The sequence below is a fragment of the Balearica regulorum genome, chromosome 9 (assembly GCF_011004875.1).
Source record: "Balearica regulorum gibbericeps isolate bBalReg1 chromosome 9, bBalReg1.pri, whole genome shotgun sequence".
Taxonomy (NCBI): domain Eukaryota; kingdom Metazoa; phylum Chordata; class Aves; order Gruiformes; family Gruidae; genus Balearica; species Balearica regulorum.
In genome coordinates this window covers 366593-379828 of record NC_046192.1, presented here as the reverse complement: position 1 = coordinate 379828, position 13236 = coordinate 366593, and the positions used below count along the sequence as shown (strand labels likewise).

General features: G+C 46.9%; 1 protein-coding gene across 1 annotated transcript in view; it reads left to right on the top strand.

Moving 5' to 3' along the window:
- Positions 1–850: 850 nt before the first annotated feature.
- Positions 851–13236, top strand: part of HDLBP (high density lipoprotein binding protein) — a 38660-nt gene continuing 26274 nt past the window's right edge. The window contains exon 1 of the mRNA XM_075760624.1: positions 851–987. The gene's annotated coding sequence lies outside the window, so the exon portion shown is untranslated. The remainder of the gene's footprint in view (positions 988–13236) is intronic.

Genomic DNA, 13236 nt, shown 5'->3' with positions numbered 1-13236 from the left:
CCTGCAGTTACACTACATTTTAATATATGGACCAAGCACAGAAATCTTTCACGAAGGCTCTTTCCGATAGCATTCCCTCCAGGGCAGCGGCTGAGCGCTACCACGCAGTCATGGAGCAGTCCAGATTTTCCTCTGATCACGATCCGTACCCGCCGGTTTCAACAACCCGCTGGAGTTTTCTATCAGAGCGTCTTAGGAAGCGTGGCGCGCGAACGGCACCAGACTGACTGCCGCACCGCTCTGCAAAGAGGGGACCGCATCTCCGAGGCCCGCCCTTCGGCGGGTACTTCAGGCGACCGCAAGGCCCCACGCTCGGCGGGGGGCGGGCAGGGCGCTACCTCACCTCTCCCACACCCCCAAGCCGCTGGCGGGTCTACAGCCGGCGCCATCGGCCCGCTTCCTCCTCACCAGCGTCTCCCCAGCACCCCTCCCGGCCGCCCCACCGCCTTCCCTCAGCCACGGCCCGCCGAGCGCGTCCCGCGGGAGCGCCCAGAGGGGCCTCCCGGGGAGCTGGGGAAGGGGCTGCCCTGTACCGCCCCTCCAGAGAGGGGCCGCGCAGACGGTCCCCCGAGCCCCGCCGAGGAAGGCAGAGAAGGGAGGGCGGAGGGCGGCGGCCCGGCCCGGCCCGGCCCATCCCTCACCTCACCTCACCTCACCTCACCTCACCTCACCTCACCTGCCGGCCCGCGCCGCACCCAGCCGACGACCCCAACAGCCGCTCCCGCGCGCGCGCACCGCCAGGGGGAAGGGGAGGAGCCCAGGCGCTTCGCCCCGCCCCTCCCCTCAGGCCCCGCCCTCGGGGTGTTGGCGGGCGGTGCGGCGCAGACGCGCATGCGCCCGCCCCGTTCCCATAGCAACCCGCCGGCCAACGTGGGGGAGGGACCACCCGTATGTTGGTAGGTCACGCACAGCCCTCTTTTTTACCAAGATGGCGGCCGGCCCCTCGGCCTCGTACCCAGCATAGGCTTCGCTGCGGGCCTACTAGAGGTAAAGCCGGCCCTGCGCCCGGTAGCGCCGGCCGCGCGGAAGGGCGGCGGGGGGTGGGGAGCGCCTCAGGTTAAGCGGGAGGAGGGCGCGGGCCCAGCTCTGCGGCCGAGCGCGTTCCGCTGCCTCCAGCAAGATGGCGGCAGCAGAGAGACGGGCTCCGCGGGCGGAATGTCTAGCGAGCGCCCGGCTCTGCTCTATGGTCTCGGCCTCTCCGATTGGCGCGGGGTGGGCCACGTGCCGCCGGGGCGCCCCCTCCCGAGACGGGGCGCGGGGCTCGCGGGGGGGCCTCCCCCGCCCCCTCAGCCAGCGGCCGCCCCGCTCTGCGCCGGCGGCGGGGAGCGCTCCCGTGCTGCCCGGGGAGCGGGCGAAAAGGATGAGTCACGCCCCGCTTCCCCTCCCTGCGGCGGCCGCTCGCCGCCCCGCGGGTCAACCGGCGGTGGCCCCGGCCGCCCCTGGGGGAGCGGGCTGAGGAGGGCTCGCACGCCTCCAGCCGTGACAGCACGGATGCGGTCGCCTCCCCGTTCTCCCCCCCCCCCCTTCGACTTGGTGGCAGATCCCGTCCGGTGGCCCGAGGCCTGGGCTGCTTCGGAGCTTGAGAGTAACGGTCTGCTCTCGCAGCGCTGGTGGGCCCGAGCGGGGAGGCTCCGGTCACGGGCGGCTCAGGAGAACGGCTTCTGCCTCCCCTGCGGCTCTTCGGGTAGAGCCAGCCGCCGCTGTGGGACAGAGGGGAAATTCTGCCTCTTAACCGAACTGCTCTCTGGTCCTGTAGTATGGTTTGATTGCAGGTCACTTATAGAACAGGGCGATCCAGCAAGCAAGCAGAACCGAAAAGGTTTAAGTGAGGCGAGCGTGTGATCCTTTGGCCCAGCTTGGCTATAGCTGAAGCGGCTTGACACGTGATAAGTCGCGCTTCCTGTGCTGGCCTTCCCCACGCATAGGAAGGATTCCCAACTGGCGAGAGCAATTCCTTCCACTGAAAGATGAGATGTGAGAGAGCAGGTCGTGCTGGGAATGTTAGGAATAGCAACAGCGATTCACTCGTAACTGATGAGAGGAGCCAAGGTCCTTGAATTCACGGCTCTAGTTTAGAATTTGAATCCAAATTCACAACTCTGTGGTTGGGAAATGAAAATTGGAGACATTCACAGTCCCAAGGAGTTTGAAGGAGTCATATCTTTTCCTACACTGTTGTGTAACGACAGAGAAAATCCTGCACACTGATATGTGCTGTATAGCTTTGTTGCATGTTTTCTGTTTAGTAAGGCAAGTGAAGCTACTGCCCTGTGATTTAGTCCCCATTTTTCCTACTGTTGCTATCTAAATGCTATGCAGTAGTTTTCAGTTAGAAGCAATTTAACAGGCAGTATAATGGCATGATTTTGGGTTTGTTTTTTTTTTCCTCTCCAATGCTAGACTGGAAAGTGGTGTTTCAGGTATCATTTCATAGGTGAATTGGATATCACTCCCTCTGGTACAGAAATACACAGCAGAGACAAGGCAGGAAAGGAAGCAGTAATGTAATTTGTAGCTGTGTGTCTACTAAAGCTCTGTATCTCCAACCCTTTGCCTGTTTAGATTTAAGCCATTGGAAAAAACAGTCTTCCCATTTTGTACGTGGATTCTCATGCAGCATGGCCCGAATCGTAAGCAAGGCCACCCATGTACTCAAGTCGCAAAAAACCCCAAGCGTTTCCTTCCAGGAAAGTCTGGAGTAGTATAGTTTTTCACAGATCAGAATGACAGGCACAGGAAAAGCTCTCATTAGATGTGGAGGTAACAGTATCTGGAGGCCTGTAAATGTAGAGTGGAAGAGGCAGTGTAACCATCTAGTCTGAGCTTTGCCACTGTGGCAAGACATAGTAAGCCTAGATCATTCTCAAAAGACAGTTTTCTTAGTGGCATCTGAGAAGCAGTTAAGAAAGATTGCTCTGTGTTCATCCTATGTAAGTTGTTCTGGTGTTTCACTTTTAATAGTGACACGTACTCCTGTCTCCTCCTTCACTGCAATTTAAGCTGATTTCTTGTTGTCTTCTTTTCCTCCTTTCCCCCAATTCTGCCTGAGAAGGTGAAAAAAAATCTCACTATTTCTTACGTGTTGAAGGTTATTGTGTTCCCTGTGTCTAGACTGGGATGATCAAGGAAGAGGTGGGGGGAAAGGGAAGAGATTTCCTCTTGACCTGGAATCGGATCATAACACCATTATGTTACGTAGCATACTGGTAACAATAATAACTTATTTTTGGTAGGATAAGGGCAGTTGTTCTTAGTTGAGTAGCTAGTCTTTTTTCCAATTCACATTAAGCCGCTTCTGAAGACAGTAACGATCTATTAGAAGAGGGATCTATAACCTTGGATCTTGTAGCTGTTATCAGCGTGGAGAACTGTCCCAGATACACCAGCCTGCGCACTTCACACCTCTTCAAAGAAAACTGGGATATTTTATCGGTTTCAATATTCCAGCTGATACTGCTTTTCCCAAAACACACTCTTCCCTTTGTGTATAGAAGCGTGTTAAGCTGGTACAAATGCACTTAGGGTTGTGCTACTGTGAGAATTCAGGTAATTTGCCCAGGTCACTACCCATCAATGGCTACAGTAGTCAGCAGTTGCATTGAGACCAGTTCAGAGTGTTCAGACTGAATGCGGGGCTGTGGTTGAAAAAATTCATTCACCATGACTGGGAGGGTATTGGATAATTTGAGCCATAGGTTTCTGTAGAATACCAGATTTATGTGAAAATGTTGTTTCTTTTTTTTTAAAAAAAAAAGTCACTCAGCAATGGTTAGACTTTGTTTTGTATTCCAGAATTCTGCAGAAGGAAATCCTTGGGCCTATACTGTGCAGAACTTATAAAATAAACCTTAAAGCAAAATAGCAAGGCTCTGGCAAGTGTACTCATGGGTGTTTTGAAACTGGCACGCAGTAAAGACAGGGTGTGGAAACTGCCGTTGCACTTTCCCTGCTGCCAGAAAGAGAGAAGTTGCAGATCAGTCGGTCACATCCTTAGCAGGAGCAGGCACCCAAGCACAGCCTGGCGAGACACCGTAACAAGAAATACAAGCCTTTCAGTGCCCTGTGGATCGAGCACAGTAATAGCCTCCTCTCTGTAGCATTACCCTGATGGAAATGCTGTTATCATCTTGACAAAGAGATGCACTGCTGAAGAAGTTGCGACAGGGGTTTTTAAAGTGGGCTGAGAAAGGCATGTTCACCCAGGATGTAACGAGTCTAACTTGTCCAAGAGCATGTTATTGAGAAGCCCGGAGCCTGTAAAACTTTTGCAACATAGGTCTGTGCAAGAATTAAGTAGGTGTTGTTTGTATTAAAATGTGAAAACAGATAAAGAAGAGATAGGAAAGTAAAACCCAGCTGCAGAATTAGGCCTCTGTTCTTCCTAATTACCCTAACCCTGAAAGAAGAAAGCATTAGGCTGTATTGTGTAGCATGGTGGGGTTTGCTGGTGGTTTTTTGTTTTGCTTAGTGTTTTTTTTCTGGGGCTTTGGTCTAGCAGCTGTTCCAGTGGAGTCCGTGTTACCAGGACGCTGTGGTATTTATTGTGGGCCCTGAGACTGCGTTTAGAGTGGTCCTGGTCAGGAGGGATGGCTGAGGAGCTCAGGAGACGGCTAGAGCTGGTCTCCGGACCCCAGGCACTCGTGCTAGGCTGGTAATTGAGGCAAGTGTCTAGTGTCCCGAGTTCGGGGCTTGTTTCAAGAGCTCTTTTCATTTTAGAAATTCCTAATATTGGAAGAATAATTTTGGATTACAGGCTTATCCTGGGTGTGGAATTATACCTGGGAGAATTCAGCATGTGGCTTTATATTTAGCTGCCCTTTAAAAGAAAGACTGTTTATGCCCTCAAAATCTGCTATTAAAATCTCATTATTTACATTACCATCTTAAAAGGGAAAGTCCTGCGTGCCTAATAAACCTAGTGACCCTTTTCCCCATCTTCTGTGAACTAACATTGTGCCATAGCTCTCATGGTGAGACCTCAGCAGAAGAGAATTAGGGAGTCAGGTTGAAGAAAGATGTATCAATAAACAGGGGGGAAAAGTTCTAGCCAAAGTAGGGGGGAAAGAGCTTCTTTATTTAGAAAATTTGACATGTATAGAAGATTTTGTGTTGCTAGAAGAATTATGTGTTTAAAGTTTTAATTCTAATGATGCAAAGTAGTCAGGCTGTGATGAATGTTCTGGATTTATTTGGCTTTAACATACATAAGTTCCTTCTGAAACAAAAGTGGTTCATTTTTTCCTTCATTTAGGTGATCTTTGGTGTTTCTACCTACACAAGCTCTGGTATTTTCCCAGCAGTCTCCCAGAAATACGAGTGTCCTTTCTGCATCTGATAGATCTTTCAAGTCTTGAAGATACCTGCTAATGTTTTGCAAATTATTACTAGATATATTAGCATATAAGTAACTTAGGTACGTTCACACCTCACAGTGCTAATTTCTTGACTTTGGCTGATTCAAAAAAACCCTTCTGGTTTAATCTCAGTGCAGTGTAACTTTGTTTTGTGTCTGTGCGTTCCTATGTTTTGGGGAGGGCTAAATAGGTAGCTTCTGCAAAGAAGGCAGGGGGTGTGTGTTTACGTACGTGTTTGTATATAAGACAGTTGGATTTCCGCTTACTGCTCTAAATAAAGCAAAATGGTAGTGGTGTTAGAAGGGGGAGAAAAACTTGTCATTACACTTATGGTCCTAGCAATGCTCTCACCTCAGTGAAGTCTCTTTGATTGCATTTTTGGCAATTGTCGGACTTGGGAAGAAACCTGTGGCCCCGGTGCCAGGAGCGGGTTCCTGAGCAGCACCAAAGGGGCAGGAGCAGGGTGGCCTCGTCCAGCGGCCATGCAGGTGCGGAGGGCTGACCTTGGCCACGGCTGCCCGTACCGCTGGAGCTGGCTGTGTTGCTGAGGCAGCGATGGAAGCATGTCACTCCTTTGTGAGGAGCAGGGGTTGAGGCAAGGAGCTATGTCCAGCTGGAATCACAAAAGAGGTGCTTGCAAAGCAGTGGGCAGAAATAACAGGGAGAAACCTGAGGGAAAAGATGGACCACAAAAGGCTCGGTTAGAGGAAATCGTAATGAGTTTAACTTCAGTGGAAAAACAGCACTGGAAGAAGGGAAGGGATTGGTTCAGTAGCTGTAAGACACCAAGAAATGATGATTCACAGGAAAAGTTTTGCCTTTGAGAGGATTGAATAGCACAGTAATAATATTCACGCGACCTCCCTCAAATGACGCTGTTTAATTTCATTGTAAAGTGAAATGGATTTACTTGTTGACGCAAAATGGAAGTAGTACCAGATTCTCTTAGATTCAGCAGCACGGCGTCTGGAACTGTTTTCCAGCAACGGTTTTGTCCTCTTTTCTAAAGATTTTTCACTGATGAGAGAGAACCATTTGGGAAAAGTTTGGGGGTGGAACTGATTGTTTTCTTTTCTTCCATTAATGCTAAATAAATCTAATACCCAAACAAAAAAAAAAATCCCAAACCCAACAAACAGAATTCCACATATGTCACAAATCGAGGTGATTCTGGTAAAAACATCTGCCTGTATAACTTGGATGTACACCATACCTTTTGCCTGCACAAGAAATATCTGTGAATGAAAACTTCTGGAAGTGAGTGCTGATACCACAACAGTTGATACTTGTGCGCTGTAGCCATGCATTTAGTAGTCCGATATCCCAGCCGCTAACTGGATTTTAAGGAGTAAAGACTTGGAGCCCTGTAGTGTTTTGACTATTACTATTCAGCTTGGAGGCTGCACGACCCAGCCTTGTCCCTGTGTTATTAAGCTGATAACTGCTTGTTGAGGTCTCTGTCAAAGGCCCTGAAAGCGCTGTCTGACCCATACGTATCAGCACTGTGGTTTTAAAGGAAGGTTACTGGTGTCATATCTCACAGTAAATATGAGGCGGGTATGGCTAGGTTTCATAAACCTAACCTTGGGCATGTTTTTCATCAGGGATTGGATAACTGGAATAATCTTTTTGCATCATTCAAATGTCAGGCTTGGTTTAGAATATTGGCATGTAACATGGGCATCACTCCCCTGCCCTTTTTTTCCCCACCCCCACTAGTTTTTTTTGACTGGTATTTCAAAGGTTTTACACTGGGTTGTCTGAAAAATCAGTGAAGACCTTGATGGCCCTTGCTCAGTTTGGGTGGTACTACCTGCAGTAGTACCACTTGCTGGTTCTCATCCTGTTGTTTCTGGTACTGTGTTTCTGTCTATACCTGCATTTCTGGCATGGAGAGTTAAACTGGGTATTTCACAAAATAAACTGGGTATTTGCCAAAGATGAGTGACAAACAAAGCCTGGGCCAGGCCGTGCGGTAGGAACATGGACGTCGGGCACGGGATGGATATATGGGTTGAGATAAGAAAAAGGAAGAAAGTAAGAGTCGGAGCCGATGTGAGGAAAATTTCCCACTGACGGGGGACAGAGGCAAAGCCAGGGAAAGCCCCAATGGGGCAAGAGGCCAGGAGCGATTGAGATGGACTTGTTGCTGCTTGCCCCAGCTGCAGCCTTGGGGGAGGATTGGGGATGTCTGTGTGTCTCCAGTGGGCACTGTGGACGGTGGGGGCTCTCTGACTTCCCCTGCCCTTCCCAGAGAGAGGAGCGCGGCTCTGCTCTTTGCAAACCAGGCCCTGACTGTTTCCATTGCACGGTGGAAAGTTCACTGTTATCTCTGTTCAAGCGATAAAGCTCAACATAAACCTGTGTTGGAGCAGCTGAAAGGAAAGTTAAGAAGAACAGCTCACAGAGCAGGCAGGGTGAGAGGACGGATGGGAATATGTTATGCTTGGCCTGTTATTGCATATGCTTTTGTTTTCAAAATGAATACTTCAGCAGTTGGTATAGCCTGCTGGGATTTAGGCGCATGGTCTTCCAAGGACCCTTGAAATCTCTGGAGAATAGCAAGTTGTAGATGGGTGACTGCTTAAAAGTAGAGCTGCTTAAGTAGCATTGAGGAAACTTTATAAAGTTCTACACCTGCTCTTATAAAAAGTTTAATGAAGTTAAAATACTGAGTTGATCGCTCTGCTGGTGGCCAAGTTGTGGCTAAAAATGAGAGCAAGCACTGACCATGTAGAGAAGTTTAGAAGTTCTTGGAAGTTTAAGAAATGTTAACCCCTCTATTTGATTTGAAAACTCGTATTGCTCAGGGCACTATTGTGTTAATCCAAAAGACAATAACAATATGTGGGTGGAGGACAGTACAGCACGTGGTATCCAAGCAAAAAAAATTGTACCTAAAATGGCACGTGTACCCTTCTAGTTCAGCCCAAAGATGAGCAGGGTGGGACTGGAAATGATTCAGTTATGAAAAGAGGTTTTTAAGCATAAAATAATATTATGTATAACAATTAGTGGAAATAGTTTTACTCTGAGTTCTATCTCTCTCTCTCTCTCTTCTTTCATAGCAGGCTTAGAATGGCCTTGCAGATTTGGAAGAGAAGACTGTTTTTTTCACTGTCAGTTTAGATCACCGTGATGTAATTCTGTCTAACACATGAAGAGCCTTTTGCTTGGCCTAGTAGAGATCAGGAATTAGTGCTTGCCTGTGGATATGTTGAGCCCCTGTTGCATGTGCTATGAATAGGACAAAGGGAAGGCTGCGCTTAAATAGCGAGGGTGCTATCATCACTTTTAAAAACTAGCAGTTGGAATCAGATCTTTAATGCCTTTTCAGAGGAATTGTTACCAAACCGAAGATGATTTTGTTGTTGTTGTTTAAATTGTCCCTTCCCTCCAAACAAAGCACTAGCCTCCCTGCCAGTTTAATTATTTTATTCTTTTGAGGTTTCTGTTTGTCACAATAATGCTAACTTTTCTGGGTCGTATTTTCAAACTGCTTATTGTAACTGAAAGATAGAAATAAAAAAAAAAATCTACAAAATCGGAGAGTCTTGTGAAGCCATGTGACTTGGGGAACTGGAACTCAAAGGAAAACATACCAGAGCGCATAGAAAGTTTATAAAAATGGAGCTCCGGCATTCTTTTAAGTCTTCATTATCCAATAAACATTAGTAACTGAGGAATCTTTAAAATCTCTCAAGGAGCTGTTAAGGAACCTTGCTTAGCTTTTTCTGTACAATACCTAGAATCGAAGTAGTTAAGCAAGGTTAAAAAACCCCCACCCTCAAACGAACAAAACAGACAAAAAAATAAATGTCTATTTACAATTTCCATGCTTAAGTTGCAAATTGCCCCCCCTGCCCCCCTGAAAAATGCCCTTTGGGACATCTCATTTAGTTTGCCACTTTTCGTAGTATTTGTTTTCATTTGCTGTATATATTTACCTAATTAAGTCTCTGTGAAAAGAAGTGGTTGTCATCTTTATAAACTGCTGTAAGCAGGTCCTTAAATTCTGCTCTGCAAAACATCAGCCTAAGAGTACCTGTAGGAGGGTCTTTGGGAGCGTGGTGACACCTTCAAGCTAAGGGACACGGTCAGTTTGAGTCTTCTTGATGGTTAATGTGAAAAAGGGTAAGTTCAGGGCTTGCAAGTCCCTTGCCATTCCAAGCTACGCGATACGTAGTGCGCAAGAACTTCTGGCAACATCTCTTTTAAAAAAAAAAAAATTGCCACATGTTCATTTTATATTGCAATTGCCAAGGGAGAGGGAACAAGAGACACTGGAAAGGTAAACAAAAGAACTGCAACCCGGTAGCCAAAGGAGGGTGAAGTGAAACTTGCCTTTTGAAGAACAGAAAGGAAATAGACTGTGCTTTGTTCTGCAGTATCTCCGCGATCCTCGCTTCTGGGGTAACTGTGATACGTAACTGCAAGTATCCAAGCAGGCTTTGGGAAGTAGTTCTCAGTGGAAGATATTTTTTTTTTTTCTTCTGCAGTGCAGGTTGCACGGAGAGCAGTGCTGCAGCACCACTCTGAAAGCACCTGTGTATGAGGAGCAACCAGTGTGGTGGTGATTTAAATTAAAAAGGAAGTTCAGATCAGCATAAAGAGCCAAAATTGAAATTAAAGGTTCTGACTGCAAGTAAGAAACTTTCTTTACTGTTAAGATAATTGGCTGTTGGAATAGGTTGCCCAGAAAGTTTGTGCAGCGTTGAAGGTTTTCAAGACCTGACTGAAGAAAGCCCTCAACGCCCTGGTCTGACCCTGCTTCAAGCAGCAGGTTGGACTACAGACCCCAGAGACTCAACCTGTTGTCAGATGCTCTGAATTTCTGTGATTTCCTTCGCTTCTGCTACTCTCTGCTATTGCCACTTCCCAGTCAATATATCAGGAACTTTTGTTTTCTGAATCTCTTTTTCCCATTCTTGAAACTGTAAAGCAACACAGGAAGATACTTTATGTCACTTTGCCCCTCATGTTTAAAAAGTATTCCTCTTCAAAGTGTTTATTGGCTCCCCATGGCCAAGAACTTGAAATTTGCTTCTACTTTGACAACCTTTTCAATTCCTAAATTTGCCTATAAGCATTTCTGAAATACAGGTAGGAAATTCACCTGTCATTCTTGGTCAGAACATATTACTTCTGTTTTCATCTCATTCCATTTTATCTTGATTATTTGAAGTCCTAACTTTTCCTGAAAGCCAAGTTTGTGTTAATTGATCAGATTTCTCTTCCAGTTAAGTTGAAGGACGGACTCTGACCTGTCCTCCATGGCTTCCTTTTGCTTTGCTTTTGGATTGATTTTATTAAACTGTCCGTTGACTTTCTTCCTCATCTTTGAAGTGGCATTTGTTTTGTCATACCACCTGGCACCCAAGGATCACAGCGTTCTGAACAACCTGAAATGAAATAATGAGTCCACAGAGTAAATCAAGACCGTTGTGTGTGCACAGCCAGGGCAACTGAGGGAATTTCATCAGTCAGTTCACCAAATCGGCAGCAAAACAAAGAGTAGAGCTCAAGTCTCTTGACCGGTTTGTCCGCATTAACCACTGGATCTAGTTGTCTCACAGTGTCCCTGTGTAAAACATGCATATCTACACCTTAACTTTTCCTCTCTCTGCAGTCAGAAGGCTTGAAGCTACTTGTTCACGCTAGACCTCTGTCCACAGCAGTAAGTTGCTCCTGTTCTTCCTACCTATTTTGTTTGCCCCTCTTTTTAAAGAGCACCCTGTGATAGTCTAGGATGGGCAGTGTATATATCGTTTGCTAGCTAACAGTTGCATAATTTTATTGTCAGGCTGCCCAGGAAATAAATACGTCTTTTAAACAACCATTTTGGCTGAGGGGCCTGCTGCGGTTAGTCACCTTCCTTCTATGTCTGGTCAGCTCTTCTGCTTGTGCAAGAGACTTGCCCTCGATAAACAACGTAGGTTTACCAGGAGAAAGGCAAGTGGGGTTGTGCTCCCTTGGGACCCCTTATTTGTACCACCTGGGTCTTGTGTGAGACAAACACATGCAGTTGCTCATCTTCCTTCCGCCTCCCTCTCTCCTTCACAGCGTGACTGGTTGGAGTTGGGATTAGTGTATAGGCTTGGGTAGATTTTTTTCCCTCTTTCTACCAGCAGTTCTCTTCTTGGGTGTCTGCAGTGAGCCTCTGAAGATGGAGGCCTTGCATTAAGTACAGCCGAGGGGCAGAATTTAGCCTACAGAATCATTTCTTCCTAGTACTGATGTGTGAATGGGGAAGAGAGGTACCTGACTTGCATGTCCCTGGAAGTTTCCTTCCTCATGGCAAATAAAGAAAATCTGGTCTCAGAGTCACTGAGACGTAAGCTACGTGGACTCACGTTCAATCGTTTTTTATGATGAAACTTTTCTGTTTCCTTAGCAGAAGGATCTATATAATTTGACCCTTAATTTCAATTTCATAGGGGTTTTCCTGTAGAAATAAACACATTCTATTGGAAGATCCCATGGCAAGCCATAGTGATAGCTTTAGAGCTGAGAGGCATATCTTGCTTTGGTTGAGAACCCAAGTACTCTCTGGCTTACAAGTGCCCTGCGTCCTGAATCCTCTTCCACTTCTTTTTGTAGTTTGAGCCAAAGTATCCCCAACCCCTTTTCTCTTCATACCCCTGGTGAGGGATGTGCCGAGATGCTTTCAGGGGCATATCTTTTGTGGCGTTCTCTGACTTCAGTGTGTGGGATAAGCACCCAGAGTACAAAAAGGGTGCTTATTTGTACAGTTTTAGAAATCTGGAGTTATATTTAATAGGAAATAAAGTCACAGCACACACTTTGGAGCATACTTGGGTTGCTTTCCAAATAAGGCTTAGAGTTTCTGGCAGGAAAAATAGAGATCTCTTATAACAACAGAAAATAAGAACAGGCTAGAAGAAATCCTTTGCAAAATCCTAGCTCAGCTGAGGGTGAATGTGCCAGGAAGGACCAACCTTTTTGTGGTTTTTGCTCCAGTGGTTACGGAGCTGAAAGTTTCCTCTCTCTTCCCCAAGAGTCCTGGGGTAGTATGATTATGGAAAGCTTCTTAACTCCTCAACCTGTGCTTTCACACTGGTGAACATTTTTCCTAAAAAAACAAACCCCAAACCTGTTCAATGTTAGTTTTATCTCTGTGTGCGTTTCATATTTTTGCTGGTCCCATTTCTGTGTCTTCCCTCAGACTGGTGATATGAGCTGCCAATTTGATAAGCCGTGAAAGCTGTATATTGCCCAAGCCTTCACTCATTCTATCGCGCATCGATGCCCTTTTGGGGAAGCTTCCTTTGCAGTTGTTCTTGCAAGTCATGAAACCAAGGTCTGTCGTAATGCTGCCAAAATATGGGATGCTAGAGGGAGACGGGCAGGTTAGTGTTTGTCAAGGAGTTGAGTACCTCCTTCTGTCTCTTTTCCCTTCAGCTACCAAAAATTCCTACACCTGGCTTCTAGAGGAGGCATTTTACACACATCTCTGTGACAAGCATTTTTATTTTTTTTTTTTTTAGTGTGAGATTGCACTTGTGGGCAAGTAGACAGAGCAGGCACCAAGCAGCCCCTGCAGGCACCTCTCTGCCTCATTAAAGAGGGACGGGATGGGATGCAGATGGTCAATGTTGTGCTGACAGGAGGAGCAGCAGATTGAAATAGGCCTTCTAGCATCCTCTAAATGTGCTCTTGTCCATGTGCAGGACTTACTGAATGTGGGAGGAAAGGTGAGCTCTTCCTTCTCCCCACACCCTCTTCCCCCATGGAAGATGTTCCTCTAAGGAGAACAGCCTCTGACAGGTTTCCTTCAGCAGAAACCATTATTTGAGGGTAGCACGCAGTGAGATGCGCTAGGCCTTCCAGTAACTTCTGGGCCTGGCAGGCTTCCCTCCCA